The 19925-nt window shown below is 37.6% G+C and overlaps 1 protein-coding gene and 1 non-coding gene across 2 annotated transcripts in view; both read right to left on the bottom strand.

The window, feature by feature from the left end:
* Window positions 1-8889, bottom strand: part of PKIB (cAMP-dependent protein kinase inhibitor beta) — a 139743-nt gene extending 130854 nt beyond the window's left edge. The window contains exon 1 of the mRNA XM_074187485.1: window positions 8755-8889. The gene's annotated coding sequence lies outside the window, so the exon portion shown is untranslated. The remainder of the gene's footprint in view (window positions 1-8754) is intronic.
* On the bottom strand, window positions 7675-7767 carry TRNAI-UAU (transfer RNA isoleucine (anticodon UAU)). Its single transcript is given in 2 exon segments — window positions 7675-7710; window positions 7730-7767. It is a non-coding gene; the product is annotated as a tRNA-Ile (tRNA).
* Window positions 8890-19925: the final 11036 nt, after the last annotated feature.

Genomic DNA, 19925 nt, shown 5'->3' with positions numbered 1-19925 from the left:
TATTCCTTGATGGATATAGGAAACTAACAAAATTATTGTTTAATGAACAAATGTCAACAATGATTTCAAATTAGACTTAGAGCAAATAAAACATGCTGTTCCTCAGCAGTAACCTTATCAGCAGTTCCCAGGCTATGGCTCCTAAAAGGGTTAGAGGATGTACTATTTGCAAACAGGTACTGACTAAGTGAGGAAAGAAAGCAGTTGTTTGAGATAACTGAATGGGAAAGTATAAAAAGTTTTGGAAATTGTTAGGAAACTTTTTTTCCTAATGGTAAAATCACAAATATTATAATTTTTGCCTTTTCTATCAGTGAAATAGCAAAGAGACAGGGAGTATCTATTTTCTTGTCAAGACTCAAATCTAGGGAGGCTAGGGGGCACAGTGGATAGAGCACTGTCCCTGGAGTCAGGAGGACCTGAGTTCAAATCTGCCCTCAAACACTTAATAATTACTTACTTGTGTGGCCTTGGGCAAGTCACTTAACCCCATTTGCCTTGCAAAAACCTAAAAAAAAAAAGACACACCTAGATCCACATTTACATTTAGGGATGAATTAACTTAGAGAGGAAAGAGAGGGTAGTACAATGGATAGATCACTGAGATTTTAATCAGGAAGACTCATCTTCCTGAATTCAAATTTGGTCTCAGACATTTTAGCAGCTATGAGATCCTAGGCAAATCATTTAACCCTGTTTGCCTCAGTTTCCTCATTTTCAAAAGGAGTTGGAGAAGGAAATATTAAATCACTCCAGTTTCTTCACCAAGAAAACCTCAAAATGGGATTATGGAGGAACAGATATGACTGAAACAAGTGAACAATAGAGGTCCACATAAAAAACATGCAACACATTCCTGATGCTGATTCATGAAAGAACAACTCTTCTCTTCAGAAAATCTCTTCCCATCATAACTCTCTTGAATATGATAGGATCTATGATATGGATAGGATGATAGGATAGGATCATAAATCGCAAGTCAAAAGATACCTTGGAAGCCACCTAATTATAGGATCATATTTTTAAACCTGGAGAACATATTAGTCAACCAGTTCCTCCCAATTTTACAGATGAAGAATTTCAGATCAAAGAATATTAAACTACTTGCCTAAAATCAGTAAGTATCAAATAAGGGGTTTAATTCCAGGGCTATAAGAGATTATTAGTTTTTTAAGATTTTGTTTATTTTGAGTTTTACAATTTTTCACCTAATCTTACATCCCTCCCCCCTCCCCCCACAGAAGGCAACTTGTCAGTCTTTACATTGTTTCCATGGTATACATTGTTCCAAATTGAGTGTGATGAGAGAGAAATCATATCCTTAAGGAAGAAACATCAAGTATAAGAGACAGCAATAAGATAATCAGTTTTTTTCCCCTAAATTTAAGGTAGTAGTCCTTGGTCTTTGTTCAAACGCCACCGTTCTTTCTCTGGATAAAGATGATATCCTCCATTGCAGACAGCCCCAAATTGTCCCTGATTGTTGCACTGATGGAATGAGCGAATCCATCAAAGTTAACCATCGCCCTCCTGTTGCTGTTAGGATGTACAGTGTTTTTCTGGTTCTGCTGATCTCACTCAGCATCAGTTCATGCAAATCCCTCCAGGCTTCCCTGAATTCCCATCCCTCCTGGTTTCTAACAGAATAATAGTGTTCCATGACATACATATAGCACAGTTTGCTGAGCCATTCCCCAATTGAAGGACATTTACTTGATTTCCAATTCTTTGCCACCACAAACAGGGCTGCTATGAATATTTTTGTACAAGTGATGTTTTTACCCTTTTTCATCATCTAAAGAGATTATTATTATTCCTATTTTATAGTTAAGAAAACTGAAACAGACTGGTTTGCAATGGCTTGTCCAGAGTCACACAGCTAATACATGCCAGAGGTCAGATTTGAATTCAGGTATCCTTAATTTCAAGTACAGTGTTAAATAACTTATCTACCCCCTAAAGCTTTATAAATTCTTTTCTGTGCTGCTCATTTACCTTTGTTGTTCATTCATGTATTACCTGTGACTCCAAAAGTCACACCCCGGTAAATCTTCTAAACAGACAGGCTAGGCCAGATTGTGGGTAACCAATAGACTTCAAATCTATCAGGAAGTAAGGAGGATATCTATACCAAGCATATGAAGACTTCCCCCAGTGGAATGGGCGAATGAGAACAATTTGTTCCAATGGTCAAGAAAGAAACTCAAGTAGGTGTTGAAGAACTTAGAGCTTGGTCAGACACACTAGATACTAAGGTTATCCATTACATCCTAGGTAATCAGTCACCCTGACTTGTCCTGCCATTGGACTTGATTAACAGTGGAAGAAAAACTGAAGCTGATATCTGTGCAACTATGCCTCACCTAAATCCAATTCACACATAGTCAAACCATCACCTGAGATGTCACCAATCCTCTTCAAAAAATGGAACAAGCAGCACCATAGAGAACAAGGTCATAAAGAGAAGGAGGAACTCTTCCTCTGGAATTTTGTTTTCTGAATTCTGAAATTTCTTCAGTAACCTGAATTTGTCATCAGAAGTTGATTTCAAGATCCCTTTTAGGTTGCTTGCCTAAGGGACCAATTGTGTCCCTATATATAACAATCAAAGTACTATAGATTTAATGTGCAGTTCTACAGTATCTCAGATGTTAGGTAGCCCAGTTTCCTCATTTTACAGATTCTGAGGTCCAGAAATATGAAGTGATTTTTCAAAGATCACACAAATAGTTAAGTAGTAGAGCCAGAATTAAAACCCAGATATTCTGACTATAAATCAAGTACTCATTATCTAGTTTATTATCTGATAACTCTGTGTATTTGCTAATGTTGAGTTGAACCTTGAGTCAAAATCCTTTTTTATAAGATAATCCCTACACATAAATCTATACTATGAATGCTAAGATCACTACACAACACAGATCAATTATACTCTGTTTTATTCTTTTCACAAGGGCAAACATAACCAAACAATGGGGGAAGGAGGGGCAGGGAAGAAGAGGGAAAAAATCATTTCCCATACCAAAACAGAAGGAAAGAGGAAGAAACTGAAACTATTTGATAGTGAGGTCATGTGTTATGTTAAGGATACTGAATCAATGTACTGTGTAAGTCTCTGATATGCAGGCATATTAACAGTTCAGTCATTATTGTAATGCAGCAGAATGCTATTGTTATAAAACAGCTTATTATTACATGTAGGCAGATTTATCATAGGTCAAAACATTTCCTAAATATCACTTTATAATACAAAATTTTAAAGAAACAAGAATTTATTCAGAGCCCCTTAGATGTACTAGGTAGGGATTGTGGTAGGATCCCAGGATTCAGGTACAAAGAATAAAATAGTCTTTGCTCTCAAGAAGCTTACATTCTTTTCAGATTATTTAAGCACTAAAACCTTAATATAAGATACTATAAGATTTTTCATTCAATAATATCTTATAAAATAGTTTCTCCTTTATCACTGAACATAATTAAAGTTTATCATGGGGAAAAATATAACTCATTTTAAACTTTCCATCCTTGTGATCCTAAGAGATTGATTTTATAACTTTGCATAATTATGAGTTTATTGTCTCTTCTGGAATGTGAATGTGAGATAAATCAAGTCAGAGAGGTCTCTGTCTAGGGCAGGCCTTCTTAATCTAGTATCCTCAGACACGACTCCTCCCACTCCCATCATATGAATAAATTTCAGGAGGAAATCCTTGAACTTGGATGGTGGGGAGCAAACCACATACTTTTATTTTTACTAACCTCAAACTAAAATGTAGTATTTCCTTCAATTATGTATATTTTAATTTTAAAAAATATTCTGGGAAGATATTCCTATATCTTTCCATACTGTCAAAGCAATTTATGATACAAAAACAACTTAGAACCCCTAGTGTAAGGTTTAAGGTTTAGACCTTCCTCTTCTAGACCTTACAGCCATTCCCCTTATAGGTTTTTCGTGTGGCAAAATAAGACATATGTTGAGTTTGGCTTTCCATTAGATTTAAAAGCTTCTTTGGGAAAGAAAGGCAGATGTATAGGGCTAATTTAAGTATTCTCCTTTTTCATGTTATATCTGGCTCTTGAGGCTTTGCAAGGGAGTATTCTAATTCTCAAAATAAACATATATGCTAGACTAGTTATTTCTATTGTATACAGAGAAAAATATTCTAATTTCACCAAAACAGAATAGTATTTTTAACTGCTGAGACATCTAAATTCTCTATAAAGAGCAGGCAAGAAATATTCCACTTTATAGTTAAAACAGAAATACACATGAGAAAACTATCTTACTGTTACCTCCACACCTTTTGATTTTCAAATGTTTTTAGATTTGAATCTCCTTTCCCTCTCTACCAAAAAGAAGAAAGTTCACAGTTTATTTTGTAGTTACCCACACCATTTCTTTTCATTAACACAGAAGATGCTAAGACTGGGGAAGGAGCAAGGGAAGAATTTGGGGAAAGACCAGGAGTCAAAGAAGAGATTTTCATGAAGTCTGCAATTGGTCACTGCCACTGCCCAACAGCTATCCAAAACTCTGAATCTCTAGCTTACATGAATCTTCATCTCATTTCTCCTCTCTCCATTTTCAGAAGCTAGGTTCTAACATTCCTCAGTCTAGGTAAGCTAACCCTGTCTTGTTCAGTTACCATCTGTTTGTGCATCTCCTGAAATTTTTATGATCTCATTTATACTTTCACTGAACTTCCTTTCCTTTGCAGGCACACAACATACTATAGTATGGGATTCTTAAAGTGCTGGGTTTTGTTTTTGTTTTTCTAGTAAATAAAATGTTTGGTACCCAGATCTATCACATCATTTTCTGTCTCAGAACATGAGCCCCTGGAAGAAAGCAAAGAGTTTGCTGAACTTGCTGTTTCAAGTGTCCAGACTATTGAACACACATGTCCTATTATCATCATAATCTTTCAGAATCTGAGTTGAGAGTAGTTAATAGTTAAATAGCCCAATCACAGCACCAGATAAGTATAGGAGCTTATTGTTTAGAGTCTGACTCTCTTTGTGATCTCATTTGGGATTTTCTTGAGAAAGATGAGTGGCTTTCCATTTCCTTCTCCAACTCATTTTACAGAGGAGGAAACTGAGGCAAACAGGGTTACATGACTTGCCCAGTCACATAACTTGTAAGTATTGGAGGCCAAATTTGAAGTTTTGAAAATGAGGCTTCCTTACTCCAAATGAGACTTCCTGAGACTATCTATTCACTATGCTACCTGCCTAAGGAATGTCATAGTTTCTAGTAAGGATTTTAGTGACAGTTTTCTACTGTAAATTCTTAGACCAAGATACTTTGGAAGTACCAAGATACTGTACTGAGACTCAGGATCTAGATCCAAAGCCTAGCTCTGCTATCCAAGGACAGATCAAATCCAAGTCTGGGTTTGTTTCCTCATTTGTAAAATAAAAGTGGAATAGACAAGCTCTAAATCTAAGACCCTGTATTAGTGAAAAAGATTGCTGAAGTTACAATTAGTAGATTTACCTAAGTAACTAGTAATAGCACCTGATAAGATATATTATTTCATATATATATATATACAAATCATGTAATTTTGTGCTCTTCACTCTAAAGTCGGTTAACAATGGTTTGCTTGGTTGTTGTTTTTCCCCACAAGAGTAAGGTGACTTCAAAACTATTCTCACTTACTTTTTATCATCATAGACTTCTTAGTTTGCTCTGTCACTGAGAGAAGACTATAAAAATGTTGTATTGGAGAAATAAAGGCTATTGAATTTATTTGTAAATTATTCATTGCAATAATGAGTCTTAAACCATTTTAAAATACAAATTATAAAGCATATTTCCTTTCTCTTTAGTCCTATGTTGGAAATATGTCATTCTCATATAATCATGATGGTGATTCACTTCACAGAAGAAAACTTCAAAATAAAAGGATGTTTCTTTCTAAGAAACATTATTATCCCTTTTCAAAATCCCATGCTCCACCAGAATTCTAATACATTACAAACAGCAAAATCTGATTTCCCCCTAGATATGCTTTATATCTACATAGCATTTCATATAATGTACAGTCTAGGATTATAATTCTTTAATAAACTTCACTTTTAATAATTTATAATTTTTTTAAAAGTGAATTCTACAATAAAACTTAAGACAGGAGGTCTAAATAACAATGTAACTGCTTAAGGGAAATGATTTTAAGTCATTAATCTAAAAATTGTCTTTAATAACTTGACTAAATAAGAGAGGAAAAAATTCCTTATCCCCAAAATGAAATCTTACATCTTTGAGTATACTGTATTCTGTCAGGAAAGAGACCACACAACCTCTAAGATCCTTGCCAGTTCTAACATTCAGAAATTTAACAATAACTGGCTACTTTAATAACCTTGGTAAGAAATGTCTATCACTAAATTAACTAAGGTTCATTTTTGAGGAGGAATGAAAGTATTCAGGTACCAGAATTTATTAGTAAGGAAATTAATGGAATGATAGATTTTAGGGCTTAAAGCTACCGTGGAAGGGCAACCTCAATTTTATAAATGAAGAAACAACTCAGAGATATTAAATGATTTGCCCAAAATCACATAACTTGAAAGAGTCTAAGGCAAGATTCAAACTCAAGTCTTCGCTGACAAGAAATTCAGTCTTCTATCCATTATGGCACCATATTAAATAAAAGTACAATACAACTCTAAGGCAGTGTCTGAGAACTTTTTTTAATGTTTTGACAACTATTTCAATGTAATTAGTTTTCTTTATAATGGAAACTGAGGAAAACAGCATTAAGTACCTTGAACTTAGAAAGTAGTCTTCCAGACTGCAGGCCTCACACTGTATCTATTGTGCCACCTAGTTGCCTCAATAACAATGGAAATGGACCTAAAGGAACTTCCTTAACTAAATTTTTGGAAATGTTATTTCACTAACAATACTGGCCCACTTGGAACTTTTTTCATTGTAACCCAAAAAGTAATTAATGCAAGTTTACAGAGGAGAACCTTAAAAACAGTGAAGTAAAACACTTGAAAGTGAGAAATTTTGGGTTTGTAAACAGCCTCAGCCTGAAGCTAATTAACAATATTTTCTCTATGGTCCCAGAGTTGCCAGTAGCGATGAAGAATGATTAAATGATTTGCCCAAGATCATACAGCGAGTTCTAGTCAAAAAGGATTTCAACCCATATTTTCTTGTCTCCAAGACTGGTCCCATGACCACTGTACCACTCTGCCTAACTAGACTCCCAATTTGTACCTTATTTAAAGTTCACTTAATTATTCTTTTTTTTTCAAGTTTTTGCAAGGTAATGGGGATAAGTGGCTGGCCCAAGGCCAGCTAGGTAATTATAAGTCTCTAAGGTTGGATTTGAACTCAGGTCCTCCTGACTCCAGGGCTCTATCCACTGTGCCACCTAGCCACCCTTTTTTCTCCTTTTCTACTGAACATTGATAATACTTCTTTTAGTAATGCCGATGATCTTTTAGAATATGCATTATCTGTTATTTTAATAAAGAAAAATAATAAAGGAAAGCAAAGGAAATGAAAAAGAGGTTATAGTAGTATACTGAGGGTAATAGAAGGAGCCAGGTGGGGGTAAATTGAAGACAGCGTTCCAAGTTCCAGTAGTCATAGTTAACAGAGCTGCCCAGCAGCCAAGGACAGAGGCGACACAGTATCAACTCAAAAAACCCTGCTCCAGGTGAGGCTCGAACTCACAACCTCGGCATCGCTCCGCCTGCACTGTCTTATAAGTACCGCGCGCTAACCGATTGCGCCACTGGAGCCTTAGGAAAGTCCTTTGAACTCTCTTAATCTCGGTTCAGCAACCTAGACAATAAGGACACCGGAGTTAGGGGGTTTTGTGGCATGTCTTTGTTTTGCCTTTTGGTTTTTTTTACGGGATGACTAGGAAAAATCGCTTTGTGAATCTTAAAGTACTATCTAAATGCCAGCTATTATTTCAAGACAATATAGGGAGGAAAAATCCTTAATGAGAAGTAAACACCTGGGTTTCACAAAGGAGTTTCGATTCAAAACAATTTCTGCCATCCTTATTCAAACCTTTGATGCCAAGGTGATGTTTTTGGTTTTTTCAAAGGTTTGATTTCTCAAAATTAAACCTGGGTTCTCCCACTCCACTGGATTCGAGAAGCAGAGAGACCCGCGGACATGGGACAGGGGTTAAGGCTGCTCTGCCCGAAGCTGGGGTCCTCGCCACTCCCCAATCCCCCTGGCACTGTCTCTTGACAATAGCCGTTCCCAGTGAGCCCGTGGAAGCACCAGCCCGGGCAGCCCGGCCCCAGCTGCCTGCCAGGTGCGGCAGCATCGCGGGAAGATGCCCGGGGTAAGCTCCGCCAGCTGGCTCCTTGCTCCGTCCCTGGCCCCCAACCACCGCAGTCCCCTCACCTTTGGAGGAATCACGCACTTGCCCCAAGCGCCGGGGGCCGTGCGGAGCCCCAGGGGAGAAGGATATGTCTGGGGCCCCCACGGGGGCGCGCGGACCACGCCGAGACCCAGGGCCCAGGAACACCGTGGGGAGGGAAAGGTGTCAATCTGAAGCAGGGGAAGGGGATGGGGGAGACAAAAAAAGGTTGGGGGGTGGGGTTTGAGTTCCCCTCAGAAGTTAGTTTTTAAACTGCCAGACCACAAAAATGGCAAAGTTTTTTTAACCGCACCTTCACTTCTCCAGTCTCTTCCAGTCCTGTCTCAGAGGGCATTTCTGCTCCGGGGGCACCTGTTTCTCGTACCCTCTATCCAGCCCCCATACTTACCAGCTGTGTGCGGCGTCTCCTGGAGCTCCCAGGGCTGGCTCCGGCTCTCTTGCCTTTTGGTGGGTCAGGGGCCCTCGTGCTGCTCCCCCAGGTCTCCAGCTGGTCCCCTTCAGAACTGGAGGATGCAGCTAGCAGTCAAGGAAGAGGCTGGGCGGGAGGGCGGTGGTGGCGAGCGAAGCCGGAGAGGCGGAGAGAGGGAGGGAGGGAGGGAGGGAAGAGCGAGCAAAGGAGGAGGAAGAGAGGGAGGGAAGGAGTTGGACCACTCCCCTCCCTCTTCTGGCCAGGCTTCTTGGGAGAGCACCGACACAGTCATCCGACTACTCTCCGAGCACCCCAGGTGGAGGTGCCGATGGAAAGGTATACCTTGACCTAACTTGCAGGAACAGTGCTGCAGCTGAATAAATTAAAAACCATCTTTAGTTACAGGTGATCATTCAGACTCCCCAGTCCCCGGCGCTTTTCTAAGCATTCCCTTGTGATAGGACAACTTAAAGGAGTCCTTCCCCCATCACCAACTTGAGAGAGGAAGGAGAAGGGAGAGAGAGGAGGGGAGGAAGGGGAGGAGAGGGAGAGATGGAGAGATGGAGAGATGGAGAGAGGGAGAGAGGGAGAGGGAGAGGGAGAGGGAGAGGGAGAGGGAGAGGGAGAGGGAGAGGGAGAGGGAGAGGGAGAGGGAGAGGGAGAGGGAGAGAGACAGAAACAGAGAGAGAGAGAGAGAGAGAGAGAGAGAGAGAGAGAGAATATAGCAGGTCCCCCTGAGTGTGTTTATTAGATATGTATGGATATGTGTTGATAGATGATTAGATAGATAGATAGATAGATAGATAGATAGATAGATAGATAGATAGATATAGATAGATAGATGAGTGGATGGCCAGAAGAACATAGATCAGTAGCTGACAATAGCATGCATCATCAAGTTGCTTGGGGAACTGAGGAATCAAAAGAGCTGTCATTCAGTCTAGCCAGGTTCTCTGGGACATATTTATTTACATCACAGGGCAGTTCTCTCATATATACAAGGAATCAGATAGTCTTGTTTTATTTTCAGACTGAAGATAACAGTTTGACTACAGGTTTTGTACATTGGACAGAGATAATTCAGTACCACTTATATCCTCTTAAGAAAGATGCCTCAACCTACCCATCCAGTCTGTGTAGGTAAAGTAAGCCTGAACTGAGTTGTTAAGAAGGGAGGAGATTTTTATTTTTTTTTTTTACTTTAGCTGCTCCTAGACAGACAATGTGTGACTGTCCATTCCCCCCTGCCATGCTAGATATTCAATTTAGATATTTGCAAAGCATTTGGCACCTGCCTGGCACATAGTTTAGTTGTAGTTTAATCATTTTTTCAGTCATGTAGAGTCTTCTTGACACCTTTTGGGTTTTCAGCAAAGAAAACTGGAGTGGTTTGCCATTTCCTTCTGCTCATTTTAAAGATGAGGAACCTGAGGCAAACAAGGTTAGGTGTCACTGATACACAGTGAGTATCTGAGGCCAAATTTGAATTCAGGAGGAGGAGTCTTCCTGACTCTAGGCTCAGCACTCCATCCCCTGTGCCACCTAGCTGCACATAGTAGGCAGTTTAATAAATGCTTGTTCCTTTGTTCCCTACAGATTCCAAATAATTTCACTGAACTGAGATCATCAAGCTCCTTCTCAGAAGAAACCTTTTCAAAAGACAGCCCTCTGGGAGATCTGGACTTGAAATCAAAAGACCTTGAGTTTCGGTTCCTGAAACAGACATTTATTATCTGTGTGATTGTAAGTCATTTAATTGTTCTGAGCCTCAGTTTATTATCAGCCTTATAAAATTCAGACAGAAGCATTTTTAAACTATAAAGTCATAGAGAAATTAGGGATTCTTTAATTATGTGATCTTTCTCTCCCAACTCCTACTCTTATTCTCAACCCTCACAAAATTGCAAAGTCTCTGAAGACAGGGACCAAAGTCATCTATCAACTCACATCAGCACAAGGTGATGCCATATAACCTTTGCTTGAAATCTTCTAGTGATTAGGAGACTTAGTACCTCCCTAAAGATCCCATTCTACTTTGGGGGTATATCTAATTGTTTTGAATTTTTCCTTATATACATTGTTAAAAAGTTGTGTTTTGTTGTTGATACTGCTGTTTATTAGAAAAATCCACTGTTGGTATCCAGGGTTAAAAAATTTGTTATTATCAATGCCGAGCAAAAATGATGAAAGTAACAGATTTTTTCTGTATTCCCAGGTATACCACTAATTCAAGCCTTATGCTTCTGTGTGAATTTTATGGAAAATAGATTGCCATCTGTTGCTTTCTCCATGGGTTGGGATGGACTGGAGGATGGTAGGGAATGAACAACCTTAAAGATAATTTTGTCTCTGGTAAGTATTAAAGCGTTACACTCAAAGAAAACCCAATTGTCTCATCTATGTATCTAGCAATTCATGAGTAAATAGACCCAATTTGAGATATCTTTTTAGTTTTAGACCTATTTTTTTTGTAAGAAAGTAAACCTCTTTTGCATTTCAAATGTATGAGTCAATTGTCCAGGACCAATGTGATAATAAAATAGATCATCAAAAGCATATGTGTGAAGTTGTTCAAAGAGCAGTGGGTTTGAAGACCAAAGCCCTGGCTTGGAAATCTGAGCTCTAGTATAATATGCCAGATCTGTGAGGTCTTGGGCAAGGTATTTTAACTTTCTGTACCTCTGTTTGATCTAATGCTTCCTTTCTCTCTCCGGAATATGGGAAGGAAGGGCTTTGTAATACATAATCTCTTTCTAAATTGGAGCTATCATTTCTTTTGAGGGTCAAAGTCAAAGTGTGAAAGCTTACAATGTTGCCAAGCAAATACTTTTGGTAACAATAGCTGCTAAAGACTGCCTTTCAAAAACTGTTCGTTTTACTAAAGCCCCAAAGGGCATTTTATTTTTTAAGAACATGATCTTTCTCTCCAGTGGTTTCTAGTATGCTATTCCAAGTTAATTGAACTGATATTTATTGGGTCAAGTCCTTTTTTTCCAAGGCAAATGGAGTTAAGTGACTTGCCTGAGGTCACACAGCTACATAATTATTAAGGGTCTGAGGCTGGATTTGAACTCAGGTTCTACTGACTCCAGGGCTGGAGCTCTATCCACTGCCATCTAACCACCCCAAGCCTTTTTTTTTTAAGACTGGGTCTCCCTTTCTTTCCCAAGATAGAAATGTATGAGTTACACACAGACTAGTCCACTCTAACAAGGAAATTTGACCAGCTCTAATTCCAACCTGAGTCCCCACATTTCCCACTCTCCATATTAAAGTCAAACTTAGTGTGGGCACCAATCAAGAGAGAAATAGATCCACAATGATGCCAGGGAAGAAGAGGAAATGGGAAGTGGAAGGATTAGATGGTGTTTGAGCAGCAGATGGGGCTTTGGCCATTACAATTTATTTCCCCACTCCCCCCTCCCATCCCTAAACTCATAAAATGAAATTAAGGGCAACTAGATGGTAGGGTTCAAATTTAATCTCAGGCATTGGATACTTACTAACTATATGACCTGGGGCAAGTCACTTAACTCTGATTGCCTGGATTTCAGGGTCTTAAGATCCTGATCCATATCTGGCTACTGGATCCAGATGGCTCTGATCTGGAAAGTGAGGCTGGTGCACCTCCCATTACAAAAATCCAATTCATTTGTTTATCATGGCATTATTTCCCTGATGTCTTCTTTGAGAATGAAGGACAAGCATCATCAAGATGATACATAGAATGGACAAGGAACAGGGACAATAAAGTTTTCATGATCTAAAGAAAGTATAAAGGGTTTTAGCCACTCATCAGATAAAAAGAAACTCTGTTTTATGGAATCAGAAATAGCTATCAATTGGCAAAGAATAAAATATACCTCTCCTGACCTCTTTAAGAAAAGAAAAGAGACACTCCTTAGGGAGGGACAGTTTAGGCAAGAAGCAACTTTAAGGCATGGACCTCTGACAATAAAGAAAAGAAAATCCTGAACCCAGATCTTGAGATATTTGTATTCTTTGTGTTTTCCCTTATGGACTCATGTTGAAAAATGTTGTCTACATCCAGGAAAAGAATTGATGGAACCAATAGAAGCATACTATTTTTCACTTTTGTGTGTGTTGTTTTTCTTTTGTTCTGTCTTCTTTCACAACATAATTAAATGTTTTGTATGATTGCACAAGTATAGACTATATTGGAGGGAGAAAATTTCTAACTCAAAATTTTTTAAATGGATAAAAATCATCTTTACAAATAATTAGGAAAAATATTATTGAAAATTTTGAAGAATCCAGCCAAGATGACAGGGAGTCCAGCCAAGATGGCAAAGAGAAGCCTTCCCCTCAGAAATAATATGAAAGAAACCTCTTTTTTTAGGTTTTTGCAAGGCAAATGGGGTTAAGTGACTAAGGCCGGATTTGAACCCAGGTACTCCTGACTCCAGGGCTAGTGCTCTATCCACTCTACCTAGCCATCCTGAAAGAAACCTCTTAACAGAAATTCAATTGACAAAAAAACAGAAAAAGAAGTTAGGTGAAGAATATCTACCAACAATCTCTGACTCGGGACAGTGGTGCATCAGAAGCAGAGAGTAGGAAGCCAGCCCATGGGCAGAAGCTGGGTAAAGCCAGAGGACTGGCCTTAGCTACAGAGGCTTTGGATATGGCAGTGGAGGTCAGAAGAGTCCAAGTGGAGCTTAAGGGGAGTTCCAGCACAGAGTTGCTGGACATTGATCTGCTACGCTCAGGCCCTGAGCTCTATACTTTCAGCAGAGTCCTCTACCCAGAACAAACAAAATAATAACCCCTCCATACCCCCACCCCCACCCTGTGCTCCAGTGTGCACAGCAGAGCTCCCTCAGCTGAATAGGGAGATTAACTACCTCACCCCAGGGTCCCAGCCACATTGCTCAAGGATAACAGTATCCAGCAGCACTCCCCACCCACTCCAGACTAGGGAGAGGGCCTCAAATCAAGGTCACAGATATTCCAGAGAAAATAACCAACACCCCTTACTGGCCGGCCCACTTGGAGTAACTAAAGCCAGTGAGCAAAGCCTCTGGAAATTTCAACACCAAAGATCTGTGAACCAGCCCCTACCCCCCCCCAACACAAGATCCTTGGAAAGGGAAGAAAGGTCATCAAAAAGGGGGACCCGTAGAAAACTACCTGGAACATAAAGACCCTAACTCTAGAGAGATCAAGAATTTCTGAGAAGAATATGAATTGGTCTCCAGTCCAGAAAGACTTCCTAGAAGAAATCAGGAAAGAGTTTAAAAATCAAGTGGAAAAATTAGGAAAATAAACTCAAGAGAAAATTAAAACCTTGTAAGAGAAAATTAACATCTCACAACAAGAAAACAAATTCTTGGAAAATACAGTTGGACAAATATAAAAAAAGAAAATAATTCTCTCAAATTCTCAATTGGATAAATGCAAAGAGAAGATGATTCTCTCAAAAACACATTTGGACAAAGTAAAACTCCTTCAAAAATAGAATTAACTAATTGGAAAATGAGTTTCAAAAGGTAAATGAAGAAAATTCTTCTCTAAAAAAAAAGAAGGGAATCTGTGGAAACTAATAACTTCATGAGACAACAAGAATCTGTTAAACAAAAACAAAAAATTGGAAAAATTGAAGAAAACATAAAATACCTCATCAGCAAAACTACTGACCTAGAGAATAGATCTAGGAGAGACGATCTAAGAATCATTGGGCTCCCTGAAAATATTGAAGAGGAAAAAAAAACCTGGACTCAATATTACAGGATTTAATGATGGAGAACTTCCCTGATATCACAGAACCAGAGAGCAAAATAATTATTGAAAGAATAAATCGATCCCCTCCAGAAAGGGATCCTAAAGAAAACACCAGGGAATATCGTGGCCAAATTTCAGAACTATCAGATAAAAGAGAAAATCCTGCAAGAAGCCAGAAGGAAACAATTTAGATACCAAGGAAACATAGTGAGAATTACATAGGATATAGCTGCATCAACATTAAGGGATTGAAAGGCCTGAAATGAGATATTACAAAGAGCAAGGGAGCTTGTAATGCACCCAAGAATCCATTATCCAGAAAAACTGAGCCTTCTTTTCCAGGGGGGAAGATGGACATTTAATGAAATAGGAGATTTCCAACTTTTCCTGAGGAAAAGACCAGAGCTAAATAGAAAATTTGGACATCAAACAGGAGACTCAAGATTAAAAAAAGAGTAAAGAAAAAAAACTGCTATCCAATAAGATGAAACTGGCTATATCCCCACCTAGGAGAAAGAGTCACATAACTCCCGAAAACTGTAACTTTATTAAAGAGAATATACTTAGCCAGAAGTAATAGAAATTCATAACTTATCTATGACTGTGATAGAATTATTTAAAAACAATATCTCCTTAAAAAGGGGGACAGTAAAGAATGGAGAAGATGGAGAAGATTGAATGGGGTAAATCACATTACATAAAGAGATACAAAGGACCTATTGCAATAGAGGGGAAGAAAAGAAGCGGTGAGAACCACCTGAATCTTACTCTCATCAGATTAGGCCTAAAAGTTAACATACACACACTCTGTTAAGTTGAAAGTTTTCTTACCTTTCAAGTATTAAAAGGGGAAAGGGGGTGGAGAAGGGGAAAAGGAACTAACAGAAGGTAGAAGGGGCAAAGGGAAAGGGGAAAGAACAGGGAGAGGGGGTTGGATACAAGGGGGTAAACACACTGAAAGTGGTGGTTTTCAGAAACAAAATACTGGGGAATATGGATAAAGTAAAAAAAAGGAGGGGGGGAATACAAACAGAGGGAAGATAGCATGGAGGGAAGTAAAGAGTTAATAATTATAACTTTGAATGTGAATGGGATGAACTCTCCGATAAAACATAAGCAAATAGCAGAGTGGATTAAAAACCAGAATCCTACAATATGCTGTTTACAAGAAACTCATTTGAAGCAGAAAGACACATACAGAGTAAAGGTAAAAAGGTTGAAGCAAAATATATTTTGCTTCATCTGAAGTGAAAAAAGCAGGGGTTGCCATCCTTATTCCAGAAAAAGTAGCTGCAAAAATAGATCTCATTAAAAAAGATAAGGAAGGAAACCATATCTTTCTAAAAGGTACCATAGAAAATAAAGCAATTCCGATATGAAATATGTGTGCACCAAGTGGTATAGAATCCAGATTCTTAGAAGAGAAGTTGAATGAGTTACAAGAAGACAAACAACAAAATACTACTTGTGGGAAACCTCAACCTACCGCTTTCAGATTTAAATAAATCTGACCATAAAATAAGCAAGAAAGAAATTAAAGAGCTAAGTAGAATGTCAGAAAATTTAGACATGATAGACCTTTGGAGAAAGTTAAATAGGGATAGAAAGGAATATACTTATTTTCCTACAGTACATGGCTCTTACACAAGAATTGACTATGTACTAGGGTATAAAAGCCTTATAATCAAATACAGAAAGGTGAATACTTCCTTCTCAGATCATGATGCAATAAAAATCACATGCAATAATAGGCCAGGGAGAGATAGACCTAAAACTAATTGGAAATTAAATAACTTCATTTTAAAGAATGAGTGGGGAGGTGCAGGCAGCTAGGTGGTGCAGTGGATAGAGTACTGACCCTTGAATCAGGAGGACTTGAATTCAAGTATGGTCAGAAACTTAATAATTACCTAGTTGTGTGACCTTGGGCAGGTCACTTAAGCCCCACTGCCTTGCAAAAAAACCAAAAACAAACAAACAAAAAAGAATGAGTGGATCAAATAACAAATTATAGGAAGAATTCATGATTTCATCCTAGGTAATGATAATAAAGAGAAAACACACCAAAACTTATGGGAAACACTCAAGGCAGTTGTCAAAGGATATATTATATATTTAAATACTTACATAAATAAATTGTAGAAAAAGGAAATCAATGAACTAAACATGAAACTAAAAAATTAGAGAAAAGAACAAATTAAAGCAAAGCCCCCCCCATTAAATACCAAATTAGAAATTCTAAAAATTAAAGGAGAAATTAATAAAATCAAAAGCAAGAAAACTATTGAACTAATTAATAAAAACAAAGTTTTATGAAAAAAACAATAAAATTGATAAACCTCTGGTTAATTTGATTTAAAAAAAAGAAAGTACAAAACAAAATTACCAGTACCATAAATAAAAAGGTGAACTCACCACCAATGAGGAGGAAATTAAAGTAACAATGTGGAATTATTTTGACCAATTTATGCTAATAAATTTGATAATCTAAGTGAAATGGATGAATATTTACAAAAATATGTTGCCCAGGTTAAATGAAGAGGAAATTAAATACTTAAATAACCCTATCTCAGAAGAAGAAACTCAACAAACTATTATTGAGCTCCCTAAGAAAAAATCCCCAGGGCCAGACAGATTCACAAATGAATTCTATCAAGCATTTAAGGAACAATTGGTTGCAATTCTATATAAACTCTTTGGCAAAATAGGTGAGGAACTCTGCTTAACTCTTTCTATGACAACAGTATGGTGCTAATACCTAAACCAGGAAGAGTCAAAACAGAGAAAGAAAATTATAGATCAATTTCCCTAATGAATATGGATGCAAAAATCTTGAATAAAATCTTAGCAAAGCAATTACAGCAAGTTATCCCTAGGGTAATGACCAAGCAGGATTTCTCCCAGGAATGCAGAGTTGGTTCAAAATTAGGAAAACTGTTAGTATAATTGGGTATATCAATAACAAACCTAACAGAAATCATATGATTATCCTAATAGATGCTGAAAAAGTCTTTGACAAAATACAGCACCCATTCCTACTAAAAACATGAGAAAGCATAGAAATAAATGTATTGTTCCTTAGAATGATTAGCAGTAGCTATCTAAAACCATCAACAAGAATTATATGCAATGGGGATAAGATAGAGTCATTCCCAATAAGATCAGGGTTGAAACAAGGATGCTCATTATCACCACTACTATTCAATATTGTATTAGAAATGTTAGCTTCAGCAATAAGAGAATAAAAAGAAATTGAAGGAATTAGAATTGGGAAGGAAGAAACAAAACTTGCATTCTTTGCAGATGACATGATGGTATACCTAGAGAATCCCAAAAAATCATCTAAAAACTACTAGAAACAATTAGCAACTTTTGCAAAGTCACGGGATAAAATAAATTCTCATAAATCCTCAGCATTTCTAAACATTAATAGCAAGATACAGTAGTAAGAGCTAAAAAGAGAAATCCCATTCCAAGTAACTTCAGATAATACAAAATACTTTGGGAGTCTAGATACCAAGGCAGATTCAAAAATTCTATGAAAACAACTACAAAACACTTCTCTCACAAATAGAATTTCTCACAAACAAAATACCAACTACTCATGGATAGGCCAAGCTAACATATTAAAAATGACAATTCTACTTAAATTAAACTAATTATTTAGTGCCCTACCAATTAAAATTCCAAAAAGTTACTTAAGTGAGTTAGAAAAAGTGATAAGTAAATTCATATGGAGAAATAAAAAGACAATAATTTCCAGTGATTTAATGAAAAAAAAAAGTGCAGAAGGTAGTTTAACCCTACCAGATCTAAAATTATATTATAAAGAAGAGAAGAAGAAATAGAATGGTATATCAGTGTAATAACTTAGGAGCAAAAGCAAACTAGGAAATCAAGGAATAGTTTACCTGTCAGATCTATGGAAAGGGAAGCAGTTTATGAGCAAGGAAGAGATGAGAACATCATTAAAAACAAACTAGATAATTGTGATTACATTAAATTAAAGAGCTTTTGCACAAACAAAACCACTGTAACCAAGATCAAAAGAAATGTAATAAATTGGAAAACAATTTTTACAACTAGTATTTCTGACAAAGGACTCATTTCTAAAATATACAGAGAACTGAGTCAAATTTAAAAAAAAAAAAAAAACAAGCCATTCCCCAATCGACAAATGGTCAAAGGATATACAAAGGTAATTTATAGATGACGAAATCAAAGCTATCCATAGTCATATCAAAAATTGTTCTAAATCATTACTTATTAGAGAAATGCAAATTAAAGCATCTCTGTGATACCCCTCACACCTTTCAGACTGGCCAATATGACCAGAAATGATCAGTGTTGGAAGGGATCTGGAAAATCTGGGACACAAAGGCATTGTTGGTGGGGCTGTAAACTCATCCAACCTTTCTAGAGAACAATTTGGGATTACCCCCAAAGGGCAACAAAAATGCGTATATGCTTTGATTGAGCAATATCACTACTGGGTCTGTACCCTGAAGAGAATATGAAAAAAAGGTAAAAATATCACTTGTACAAAAATATTCCTAGCAGCCCTGTTTGTGGGGTCAAAGAATTGGAAATTGAGTGAATGTCCATCAATTGGGGAATGGCTGAACAAATTGTGGTGTATGTGTGTTATGGAACACTATTGTTCTATTAGAAACCAGGAAGGATGGGAATTCACAGAAGCCTGGAAGGATTCAGCATGAACTGATGCTGAGCAAGATGAGCAGAACCAGAAGAACATTGTATACCCTAAGGGCAACATGGGGGTTGCTGATCAACCTTAATGGACTTGCTCATTCCATCAGGGACAATTTTATGGTATCTGTGATGGAGAATACCATCTGTATCCCAAGGAAGAATTGTGGAGCTTAAAAAAAAGACCAAAGACTATTACCTTTAAATTTATTTATTTATTTAGGTGGGGGGTTTTTTGCAAGGCAATGGGGCTAAGTGGCTTGCCCAAGGCCACACAGCTAGGTAATGATTAGGTGTCTGAGGCCAGATTTGAACTCAGGTGCTCCTGACTCCAGGGCCGGTGCTCTATCAACTGCACCACCTAGCCGCCCCACCTTTAAATTTAAAAAAAAAAAAATCTTAGGTAATTTTGCTATCTCTTATATTTTATTTTTTCCTTAAGGATATGATTTCTCTCTCAACACATTCAACTTTGATCAATGTATAGCATGGAAACAATGTGAAGACTATCAGACTATCTTCTGGGGGGTGGAGGGAAGGAAGCAAGATTGGGGGAAAATTTGTAAAATTCAATAAACAATTTAAAAAAAAAGAAAATTTTTAAATATTTTTCCTTAGACCTTAATCAAAGGGCTGTGTATGGAGTGAGGAAAGAATTTTTCTCCTCCCCATCTTCTCACTTCTTACAGAGGAGTTAC

This window comes from Macrotis lagotis, chromosome 5 (assembly GCF_037893015.1).
Source record: "Macrotis lagotis isolate mMagLag1 chromosome 5, bilby.v1.9.chrom.fasta, whole genome shotgun sequence".
In the NCBI taxonomy this organism is placed as follows: Eukaryota; Metazoa; Chordata; class Mammalia; order Peramelemorphia; family Peramelidae; genus Macrotis; species Macrotis lagotis.
Note: the sequence above shows the minus strand (reverse complement) of the source record. Positions and strands in the feature narration are given on the sequence as shown.